Here is a 12,440-nt window from a genome sequence, read left to right on the forward strand (position 1 = left end):
GTAAGTTTCAGTTGATGATTAAGGTTTACTGCCGAGGGAGAGTCAGTCCTCTGAGCCTCTGCTGTGACCTGGTCTTTTCAGCAGCGAGTAACTCAAGTGGGCTGCTTCCTCGCTGCAGGTCCAGGACCACTCGTGAAGAATTAAGTGGTGGGTTTTGTTTGCTAATGCTCACGTGACAGCAGCAGCTCGCCCAAAACCAAAATAAACCGCCTGCTCGGAAGTCCCTGTGCAAACTGTGTGCAGTTCCCTGCAGCTCATGACGGTTTGGCCCCTGTACCTGTCAGGCTTCGGAGCTGGAGGTCTGCCTTGGGCATCTCCCGGAGGAGGGGACGTGCCCAGAGGTGCCTGCAGGGACGGAGGGAGGGAAGCCATTCTCAGCCCCCGCTTGGGGTATCGTGCAGCACTGTCAGGGCAAGGTGTTGGCAGTAGAACCAGTCGTGCACAGAAATTACCTTTTTAAAAGGTTTCTGCTGTTCTGACTGGTGGTTTGGGAGCTTTGCAGTGAAGCTGTGCCTTTTCTTGAGCAGCTGAAGTTTGATGCACTTTTTTTGTTGTTCTGTACTGTGCAAATAGCTGTTGGTATCTTTTTGCATCATTTGGCTTCATTTCCATTTTGCTGAAATAAATTGTAAGAACCTTACATTTGTTTTAAGACAAAGTGATGAATGTGATTGCACTGTACAGCACTGGAGTACTGCTATCCTGTGGAAAATTAGGGAGCAAGAAATTTTTCCTCTTGGTTTCCTCCCAGTGCACCATGCTTGCCTATCTCCAAAAGTAAACTAATGTGGAGTGTTTGGTTGTTTACTGGGTTTCTTCTTAATACAGTCTTGATCTCTTTCCATTTTAAAGAACATTTAGTATGCTGATAATCTCATAGTTCATCTATGTTGTTAAGACAGTTCTTGTAAGAAAAGACCTGTTTTGGGGGGCAATACAGTTGTAACAGGTAACATATTACCATAAAATCTTCTACACGAGAACTAAAAATTTTAAATCTACTTAGGACTGAAAAATGTGAAAATGATACATGTTAGTGAAAGCACGTAACTTTTTTTTGCTTTAATATGTAAATCAAAGGAATGTGTCAAAGCCGTATGTCAAAATATTTCCCTAGCTGATTGTTGTTGTTGAAGGTTTTTTAAACAAGAAGGCAAAACCTCTCCAAAAACTGTCACATGTAATAAGGATTTCTTGAATGCTGATTAATAAATTATTAACTCTTGACTTAATGTAAGGCACTAAGATTGAGCCAAATATCTAATAGGTTTTTCCTTTTATTCTACTTAGAATATAAAAGGATAATACACACTTCAGCCTGTGGAGGTCATAAGTATTTCAGACTGGATGAATATGTGTCAGATTTTGAAGTGGTGTTTACAACAGTGATCATAATACTCAGATTGAATGGTCAAAACAGTGCACAGTCCTATGGAGTTGCATGCACAAGGAGTTTGCAACTTCTTGCAGTTACTTAAACCAAACGTGTTATAGGAGGTTCCAGCCGTGGAGTCTTTACAGAGATCCCACATCAAACACAATTGCTCCTCCTTCTGTTGTCTGGTCTTTCTGTGTGCGACACTGTCACTGTTGGATAGGTGTGGTAGCTACTTAAAGCAGTGTACAAAATGTGAAAAGATGCTGCCAGTGCTACTTGTAAGTGCTTCAATTTCATGTAATGGGGACAATGACATGTTTCATTTTAAATTTAATTATGGTCTGGTGTTATCCTGTTTACAGTGTAAATTTAGAGTAATTGCAGAGCCTTTAATAGCCCTTCCTTCTGCATTCGTGTGCTTAGAAGGATGCATTCTTGAGAATAAGATCGTATTTATTGGTATGATTTTCAAAGTGTCAGAGCTAATGAAATCAAAGCCCTGTTTTTCATTCAACTGAATGGAGTTGGAGCTTTTTTAGAGTTAGTTTCCTCTCCCTGCGTTGTTATCCATCCCTCCTCCATCGTCGTTTATGAGTTACATATCCAATTAGCCAGTGCATTTGAAGATTGTCTGAGCCAATCACTTTACGAGCTTGTTACTCTATCTTCCCCCTCCGCTTTCTAGTATTGCTTAGAGTGTTGTATGGAGGCAGAATTAATGCGAAAATGCAGAAACTACATTAGAACAACCAAAGGATCAAACAGAAAGAAAATGAAGTTAAAAATAGACTAGGCCTCTGGGAATCACAGGAAGAAGGTGACTTTAGTTTGTCCTCAGCGCAGCTGTGCCTGGATACTGGGATATTGTAGCTCCTGCTGTTAGGCATACTGTCTTTACTCCTCTGGAGCTTTGTCATGGAAGACCGCATTAGCTGTGGTATTGGGACAACAGCTGGGTGAAAGCAAGGTGCAGTAGTGCCTAAAGCTCCCTGGGTAGAACAGAGACCCCAGCTCTTGAGTCAGACATCTTTTTGCTTGGACATTTCATCCATTTGGGTTCAGTTAAATGGATATCCTTTTTTGACGTGCAACATCAGCTCTCTCATCTTTCTGGAGAGTCTCTTTCTGTGTTACATAGTGCTAGAATAACTAAAATAATAATTTTGGTATGCAAACACATATTGACATTAGTAGTGCAGGCGTCATACTCATTTTGGTGAGACTTTGCAGTGTGAACATAATGGGTGACGAAATTGCCGCCCAACCTACTCAGACAAGTTGGTTCTTATTGCATAAAATGCTTTAAAAAGTGTTATATTTATCTTGCGCAGCGTTAACAGCGCTGCCATTGAACCTGTTCCTTTTAATGAGGCTTTGCATGAAAAAGGCCCTTGTTATATTATGACCAAGACTGATAGTGAACGTCAGGAATGCTGTGTATCAGAGCCACCTGGAACACTCCCAAAAGTGACATATGTCCTTTCACTGAAGTCAGGGTGTGTTGCCAAGACCTTTGAGTTTCAGCCTAGTCTTGAGCAGGAAGGTGTTTTTGGGGCCCAGCCTGATTTGGTCACCTCTGGCCAAAACAAACACAAAACTCCTCCTTCCCCCACCCCAATCTGATTTCAGCGCCAAGTCTTTTATTTTGCAAAGTGCTTGGAAGGGTTTGGGTTTGTTCCAACTGATTTGGGAACCTCGCAGGTCACACGAAAGGTGGTTGTCATGATCTGCCCATGAAGGTCCAGAGGGCATTTCTGTTAACGTTCACTGTTAAATTTTGTCTTGTTTGTGTTACTTCTGCTTTCTGTCATCCATCTCTTCCTGAAAGAGACTCTGTTTTCATTGGTGGTTCTTCTTATGTTGTTCCTCCCAACACAATGTCAGCAGCATAGTCCATTGGCATAACGGTTTTATTTTCTGTGTTGATGCAATGAAAATATTAAAGAATGATCCCAAAACACAATGTTTAAAGAATTCTACTAGTAAACTCCCACTAACCTGAAAGGTACCATCTTTTAGCCATTAGTCGCTCAGAGTCCCACAAATAATTTTCTTCTATCCTTTGTCAAGGCCTAGTATATGTTGTTTGACAAGAGCATTGGTATTTTAGACAGAGTACTCTGCCATAGTGTATCTGCGGTAAAGTCATGTATTGTTTTTCTCAGTGATGCCCTTTATTAATTCTTCCACAAGTCTTCTGTGAGAATTGTCTGGTTCCTCAGTTTTAGAACAATCAATCTCTTTGAATTTGCCTCCTAAATGCACGTGATGATTATTCCCTTCTTTCCATTAATTCTCCCATCTCTCTCACAGTGTCATCATTGGAAAGCGATGGTAAGGTATTTGACTCCTAGCCTAGCAAATTACGCAAAAAAGAAAACCAAAAAGTTATATATAACTCCAAGTTGAAGATGTCCTCTTTATCAACTGAAATCTGGGAATAATTGGTTAAAATGAATATTGGATATATGATATGCTATTTGGGATGATGTCAGCAGAAAAACTCTGCTTGGGCGTTCTTCTCCAACACGGCTCAATCTTATGGTGCAGAAACTCCCTCAGCTGCCAAAATCTTACTAACAAATATCTTTGCATTTCATAACCTGGGTGGCTTTAAAGCTGTATTAAATATTGATAGAAGAGACTTGCTACTGAAATAGCACTGAGACAAAACACTGAGGGAAGTGATATGCCTATGGCTTCTTAATGCTACGGTCAGTAGCAGCATCATTATTGTCAAGATTTGCTCCGTTTTGTAAACTGGTACAAATAGTTCTTGTTTCCATCAGTCTCATTGATTGGAGTTGTAGAAGAGTTAGTGGTTTTATGAATAATGTGGTGACAGGGGCGTTGAATATTTCTAGCTCAGGTTGCGGAGATGTTAATTGATCTTAAAGGTGTGGAATGCAGGACAACCACTTCTCATTTTGCAAAGAGTGCGTGTTGCTAGTCTGCAGTTTAATTGGATGTGTGTGTGTACGTGGGGGGGTTTCTCTTCCCATCCCAGATCTTGTCATGTCAGTACAGTAAAATCTCAGCTTTCATTGAAACTAAAGGTAATACATTTGTTGCAGGCTGGAAGGAAAAAGGCTTGGTAACCTGAGCAGAGAATATTGGCAGGCCTTGAAAACACAATAATCTTTTTTTTTTTTTTTTTTTTTTTTTTAAATAACTAAAATTTATTAAAGCTCCTTATTTCCTTCTCCTTAATGACTGTTTCATAATTTCAGTAGCTCTGTCTGTTTTCCATAAGTCACTTTTTTCCGGAGGTCTGGATAACCCCAACACCATGAGTTCAGCAGGAATGGGATGCGATGCCTATGTCCAGAGAGAGTCTGTCACCACAGGGCCACCATCCAGTTGTCAGTTTGCAAGCCAGGCATGGAGATAAATAGGACAATTGTATTTGAGCTTTACTGCTGGGGCAGGCAGTATCACCTTTCCCATTCAGAGATTTGTGGATGAAACAAAAGTGGTAGCAAGTGACTGTTGTGTTTCAGGCACTCCTTAGATCAAGGTGGTGTACCCTCATACTATTTCTGTTGCTTTTTCATCTTCATGTGTGTTAGATTCTGGTTTCTTTTTAAACAGTTGGTCATTGCATCAAGTGCAGTTTTGTATTTCATGGCAACCATCCTCTTGCAAAGGGTCGCTTGACTTCTGATCAACTATGTGTGTGTTTTGGAGGTGACCCCATTTATCTACCATCTTGTTCGTCATGGTTGTTAGTGAATGTATCCTTTCTAGAAGAACCCAAGAGGTGGAGAAAAATTACATATTATTCTCATTTTATAGATAGCAAACCAGTAGGAATGTGTTATAAAAAGGAGAATGTTAGCAGCTCTTGAGCATCCCATGAAATTATTTAGGTCTTTCAAGCCCGTAAGAAATCTGAATATATTAAAATCTTATTTTACTCCTTTCCTGTTTTATGTTCATTAAAAGCATGTAAGCCTTGGGATGGGGCTTATGTTTGTAGAGGCTTAAGCTGTTTGAATAGTGGCTTTAGCCACATTATGTTGTTTATATAAATTCAAAGATAATTAAACTGGTGGTGTTACATGTGCACTAGCCTGATCCCGAGCTGCAGGGTGTGTCAGTGAGGCACCCGAGGCTGTGTGGTTCCCCGTAGGACTGGAGCAGTGGGTTTGTTCTAGACAGACAGGTGTGTGCCAGTTTTGGTGAAACGTTTTCATTTTTCATGAAACATGCCACAGAAATTTTACTTTTTTTTTTTTCTTCCCTAAAGCAGTGGTGCAACAGCCAATTAAAGTTTGTTAGCAATAGGATTACTTTTTTAAATGACCCTTTGTGGCTCTTCTACAAGTGGGCCTTGGACTCCCGGGGCAGCACAGAGCATGGATGGTGAAACATTGCTTTACAGTTACTTGAGGGAAACCAGCTTATTTATTTTAAGTCACTGAAGCAATGAGACCTGAGTTACCCAATTCTTCGCATGAAGTGTAAGCACTTCTCCCTGCTAGCAATTACAAGTCTACAATTTCTGTGCTACTTCTCTTTCATTTACTTTCCAGTCCTATTCTTTACTGATGTATTGAAGTAAAGATCTCGATTGTCCCTGCTCATGAAATGTGTTCATTATAGGTCTTCCTTCTCTTATACTGGCTGCTGGTATGAGGTCGTACCTCCAGTGTCTTCGAGAATTAGGCACCCTTTACATTTTAGTATATCTAGAATATATGAGATTCAGGTTCAAACAATGAAATTCAGAGAGACCTGGACTTCCTGCTTCCTGAAATGATGTGTAGGTTCATGTTTTTTAATCATGACTTCATCAATGTACATCATGAACATGTAGTGATGCGATAATTTTTTCCCCTTGTATATTGTGAAGTGAATGAAACATAAGGTTTTATGAACTAAAATTAGAGAGAGAGGTTAAAGCAACTACCGAGGTGTCAGTTCCAATATTGGCCTTCGGTTCCAATGGAAAATTTAAAGCAATTAGTGGAACGATGAAGGAAACAACAATATAAGCCCCTTGCTGATGAGACTATAAACATTTATTGAATGATTGCTGTGTTTTTTTCAGTAGGGCATGCCAGCAGCTATAATTAATCATCAGCATGAATATAAACACCTGTTTACTGTAGATAGTGTTTGTATAAGGCAAATTTGGTAGTCCTCATCATATGTGCAGAAATTACTGGGCAACTTCATTCAATGTTTTCCAGCAGAAAAGAGCAGTAGTGCTGTGGGTGGGCACAGGAGTCCGTGATGATCAGACTGCTGATGACCCGGGCACCTGAACCCTACCAATTTTTTTTCAGAGTATTTTCTAGTTTCCCTCTGAAACCCAGGAAATTATACAGAAATCAGTGTGCAAGACTACTGCAGCTCTGAGGACACATACTCCAAATTTAAAAGGCAGTAGGACTAAGGGTGCCTATAAAACATCAATTTAGCCTCTCTTTAATGACTCCTTAACGAAGGACTGTCTGCTTATTTTTGCTGTGGCGCTTGTGATGGATTCAGTGTGTGGAGGAGGCTGCGCTGAGTCCCGGTGTAGCGTTGTACCTGCCTTCCCACCACCCTTCCCGTCAGGGCTCATCCCTTGTTTCCCTGATGTGAGAGCTTGCATTTGCAGATGTCTGGCCAAGTTGGTGTAGCATGCCAAGGGAAGTATGGTTTGTATATATAAAAAATTGTATAAGCCTAACTACTCTGAAAATTCAGCCGTAAGGCATCTCAGGCTGCAACCTTTAAATTGTTGCATACCTTCGATGATCTCTCTGTGCTCTAGTTCTTCACCTGTGAAATCAGGTTAATGGTACCTCTCCTTCACAGGTATGCTATGAAAGTAAGTTAGTGTTTGCTAAGCTCTGAAATGCTATAGTGGTGAGCACTATAGAAGAGCTGGAAGAAATTAATGTCTGTCCAGAAAGGCTTGAATAGTGTGTGGGAACTAAGGCACGGAATTACACTTCGAGCCATGAGGGGAAAACAAGGCCTTGAATAATTTTTTGGGTAGTTAAAATCATTTATTCTGGCCGTTAAATGAGGCAAGGTCTCATGAACAAGTAGGAGATCAGGTAATTAAAGATTGTGTTCTAATGCCTATGCAAAAGGAGGCCAAATTAAGGCTTGCTAGGAATTCTTAAATCTGGCATTTGCAGCTTGCAGTTTGCTTTTTTAATAATTTGTGTGTGTGCACGTAGTAGAGAATATGGAGCAGCAGTTCCTTGGGTTTTAGCATGCAGTGGAAATTTCATAACGGCAGGTTATGGGCATAATACTTGCTATAAAGGAACCAAAATCTCCTTGGTTTTAAGATGGCAGAAGTAAATTTTGGTGAGCGGCCATTGGATCTGATCACACACGTGGCAATTGAGTGCATTTTTTTAATACAGTCCCTGTGCTGACACTGGGAGCACCATGGGCAGCTGTGAGACAGAGGAGGGAGGAATCGGGTTTATTTTTCTGCTGTCCCTGGACACTTTGAACAGATGATGAGAGACATTTGAAGAGACCTGTCCTTGGAAAGGTGGCCAAGGGAAGAGCCGAACTGAATGGGAGCGGCAGGGTGCTAGAGGAGGTGTGAGATCCCACCACCCTGCAAGAATATTGCTGCTCTGCTCCTCCAGCCCCACAGAAGGAAAGCAAGGAACGAACCCTTCAGATTTGCCCAGCCTGTTCTGTACTCGCTAAACATGATATAAAATCTGGAGCCCCTGTGTAAGGCACAGGGACACCATGTCTTCTGCCTAAAGCTGACACTGGAGATGGGCCATCAGAGATGGTTTTCCAGGTGTCAAAATTAGGCTTGTAGGTGTAGCCCTGGTGCTTGTAAGACCTGTGTGTACATGCTTGGGTGTGGAGTTGGGGAGGACAAAGAAGATGGAAGGGAAGATATTTATGGGACAGTGAGAAATTTCTTTGCAGATACTCAAAACTTAACTGGACAAGGCTGCAACCGCCCTGATATACCTATTTAAGTCAGATCTGACTTCAAAGCTGGCTGTGCTCTGAACAGGGGACTTGGGCCAGAGGACTTCCAGAGAGCCCTTCCAACCTCAATTATTCTGTGATTTTATGAAAGGGAACTTTGGTTGTAGAAGAAAGGAGGACTGTGGAAGGCAGAAAGGAGAAAAGAGAGATTAAAGACAGCTCTAAGGGAAATACTGTTTGAATGAAACTACGAAAAAGAAAGTTAAACCAAAAGTACACAGATGCCATGTGAAGTATTAACTCAGTAAACTGTGTTTTCAAATTTCTTCGCAAATGCTTCCTTTGGGTATGTTTAACAAGCTCTGTGGCTGCTCAGATCTATGTTATTTTGATAACACTGTCCCTCTCCCAAAGCGGGGAACTCCTTGCTCAACAATACACTTTGTTGCTGGTCTGTCAATGCTGGTAGCATCTCTATTAAAAAAAAGAAAAAATATTCCCGATGTATAAAATGAATGGTACACAAATACATATTTTAAATACAAAACGATATTAGCTTTTTGCCCTTGCTTTCTGCAAATTAGAGTAAGAAATAACATAAAGCCCTGATGACCTGCTACCTGCACCCCATTTGTAGGAGCCCATTTGTAGTTGTGTAGTCAACAGGACCCTCTGAGATGAGTCAGGGCAGGTCCTGCAGGCTGTGGTGCCAGCTGTAGTAGTGCTGAATGCTCAGAAATGAGATGGGATGTTTGCCACGCTGTCTGATAGGGATGTTGCATCTGACAGCCTGTTTTAGGGGAAACGAGAAGATGCCTGTGAAGGAAAGTTAGGAGAGAGCCTGGATCTCTGGCAGAGCACTGCCAGCAGCAGCGCTCAGGTCAGTTGTCAGTAAATCTAAATATGTCCAGTGGCATTTACAGTTTGGAAAGCAGGAACACGGATTTTCCGTTGGGTTGTGGTAGAATTTCACACGGCTTGTCATGGAAGTGCTACGTTCCCTTTCATTGCTAAAAGGAGATGGGAGAGACTTCTGAAATGGAAAGACCAAAGCTGTTCAGGCTGGGGGTGATAACTGCTCATCAATAATCAAAAGAAGTGGAGTGCAGCAAGACAGCAGATCTGCTGGCCTCTCTGCAGTCCCTATGAATTTAGTGACCCTTTGGTAGTCTCTGGCATGCTCCCTCTGTAACTTGACCCATATTTCACCTGGGCTTCCCAGAAGATTTCCAGCAGAGTTATGCAGGCATCCCTGGCACTTCTAAATCTGTTGCTGTTCACCTGTGCCGTACCCTGCCCGGAAAAAAGAAGCAGCCTTCTCAAGCTTAGGGCATGAAATGATTTCCTTACATTTTTCTTGGTATATTCTAAATGGAATTACAAAAATATACTTATATTTAGACATGTAGTGGGTTTGGTAACATTGCTCTGCTCTCCCAGTCCTCGTGTCTATCTTTGCTGGCTCATTCAGGCAGGGAATACCCAGCTCTGCCCTACAAGCAGTGGAGGAGAGCAGGGAGGGAGAGTCTACTGGAAACAGTACGACCATCCCTTTCAAATACCACCACTCATACCACAAGGGATGGAGAAAGCACTGAACATGATAATTTTGTAACCAGTACTTGGTTTGTGTGCTGCAGTTCAGCGTTTGTGGTTTGCTTTCAGGTGGGTAGAAAACAGTGCTCCTTTCTAGTTTCTTTTTTTTTTTTTTTTTTTTTTCTTCTCCCTCCACTGCTTCTCTGAACTTGGGCTCTTATAACTAATCTGAACGGCTGTGGATTTTGTAGGGCAGATTGTGTTATGCAAATTGTTTCCAGAGACTGAGCAAAACTGTCGAAGGCCGTTCTAGTTACAGCCCAGAGCTGGTGGTCCTTTGTGCTGTACGGATAATTGGGCTTTTTACAGCCACATGTCCATTCATAGTAGGTTGTTTTCTTCCTCATAGATAATGACAGAAGTTTATTAGCTGTTGGTTTAAGTCTCTTACAAAAAATGTAGTGCTGGTGGCATAATTATTCAGAAGGTTACATCAATGTGACTAGAGAAGGTGGCCAAGGTGAAACACTGCTCCATTGTATGGAAATAGCTTTAATATATGGAAAATGCTGAAAGCCTCTATCCTTCTCACAATATTTAATTAAGACAATTTTTAAAATTCTGTGAAAGTAATTTCGTGGAACAAATTCTTACATAGCTTCAATATGTTAGTATTTTATGCACTGGTGAATTGTCAGTGGATTTGCAGGTGAGGAAAATGTAGTTTTGGTAAATGATCTCTTATTTTGTAATACAATATCTTTTAAGTCTTGATGACTTAGTAAGTATGTCTTACGTGATTAATTAATGGATGATGAGTAGTAGCAGCTTTATGGCCTTAGATATATAGAATCATAGAATCGTTTAGGTTGGAAAAGACCTTTAAGGTGATCGAGTCCAACCGTTAACCTAGCACTGCCAAGTCCACCACTAAACCATGTCCCTAAGCATCACATCTACATGTCTTTTAAATACCTCCAGGGATGGGGACTCAACCACTTCCCTGGGCAGCCTGTTCCAGTGCCTGACTACCCTTTCGGTGAAGAAGTTTTTCCTAATATCTAACCTAAACCTCCCCTGGCGCAGCTTGAGGCCATTTCCTGTCATCCTATTGCTTGTTACTTGGGAGAAGAGACCAATCCCCACCTCACTACAACCTCCTTTCAGGTAGTTGTAGAGAGTGGTAGAGAGAGAGAGTGTAGAGAGAGGTCTCCCCTCAGCCTCTATTTCTCCAGGCTAAACAAGCCCAGTTCCTTCAGCCGCTCCTCATAAGACTTGTGCTGTAGACCCTTCACCAGCTTTGTTGCCCTTCTCTGGACACGCTCCAGCACCTCAGTGTCCTTCTTGGAGTGAGGGGCCCAACACTGAACACAGTACTCGAGGTGCAGCCTCACCAGTGCCGAGTACAGGGGCACTATCACCTCCCTGGTCCTGCTGGCCACACTATTCCTGATACAAGCCAGGATGCTATTGAGCACGTTGCTATCTTATATTCAGGCGGCTGTCAGCCAACACCCCCAGGTCCTTTTCAGCCAGGCAGCTCTCCAGGCACTCCTCCCGCAGCCTGTAGCATTGCATGGGGTTGTTGTGACCCAAGTGCAGGACCCAGCACTTAGCCTCGCTGAACCTCATACAGTTGACCTCGGCCCATTAATCCAGGCTGTCCAGATCCCTCTGTAGGGCCTTCCTACCCTCCAGCAGATCAGCACTCCCACCCAGCTTGCTGTCATCTGCAAACTTAGTGAGGGTGCACTTGATCCCCTCATCCAGATCATTGATAAAGATATTAAACAGAACTGGCCCCAGTACTGAGCCCTGGGGAACCCCATTTGTGACCAGCCGCCAGCTGGATTTAACTCCATTCACCACCACCCTCTGGGCTCAGCCGTCCAGCCAGTTTTTAACCCAGCGCAGAGCGCGCTTATCCAAGCCATGAGTAGCCAGCTTCTCCAGGAGAATGCTGTGGGAAATGGTGTCAAAGGGTTTACTAAAGTCCAGGTAGACAACATCCACAGCCTTTCCCTCATCCACTAAGCAGGTCACCTTGTCATAGAAGGAGACCAGGTTAGTCAAGCAGGACCTGCCTTTCATAAACCCATGCTGACTGGGCCTGATCCCCTGGTTGTCCTGTACGTGCCAGGTGATGGCACTCAGGATGATCTGCTCCATGACCTTCCCCGGCACTGAGGTCAGACTGACAGGCCTGTAGTTCCCCAGATCCTCCTTCTGGCCCTTCTTGTAGATGGGTGTCACATTTGCTAACCTCCAGTCATCTGGGACCTCCCAGGTTAGCCAGGACTGCTGATAGAGGATTGAAAGTGGCTTGGTGAGCACCTCCGCCAGCTCCCTCAGTACCCTTGAGTGGATCCCATCTGGCCCCATAGACTTGTGTGTGTCTACGTGGTGTTGCAGGTCGCTCACCATTTCCCCTTGGATTATGGGGGCTTCATTCTGCTCTCTGTCCCTGTCTCCCAGCTCAGGGGGCTGGGTACCCTGAGAACAACTGGTCTGACTGTTAAAGACTGAGGCAAAGAAGGCATTAAGTACCTCGTCCTTTTCTTCATCCTTTGTCACTATGTGTCCCCCCACATCCAGTAAAGGATGGAGATTATCCTCA

General features: G+C 42.8%; 1 protein-coding gene across 7 annotated transcripts in view; it reads left to right on the forward strand.

Annotated features, from left to right (window-relative positions):
* GRIP1 (glutamate receptor interacting protein 1) overlaps nucleotides 1–12,440 on the forward strand; it is a gene marked incomplete at its 5' end in the record, with an annotated part of 332,803 nt that overhangs the window by 100,452 nt on the left and 219,911 nt on the right. The window lies entirely within an intron of this gene.

Source organism: Platalea leucorodia (assembly GCF_965183815.1).
Source record: "Platalea leucorodia genome assembly, chromosome: 4".
NCBI classification, from domain to species: Eukaryota; Metazoa; Chordata; class Aves; order Pelecaniformes; family Threskiornithidae; genus Platalea; species Platalea leucorodia.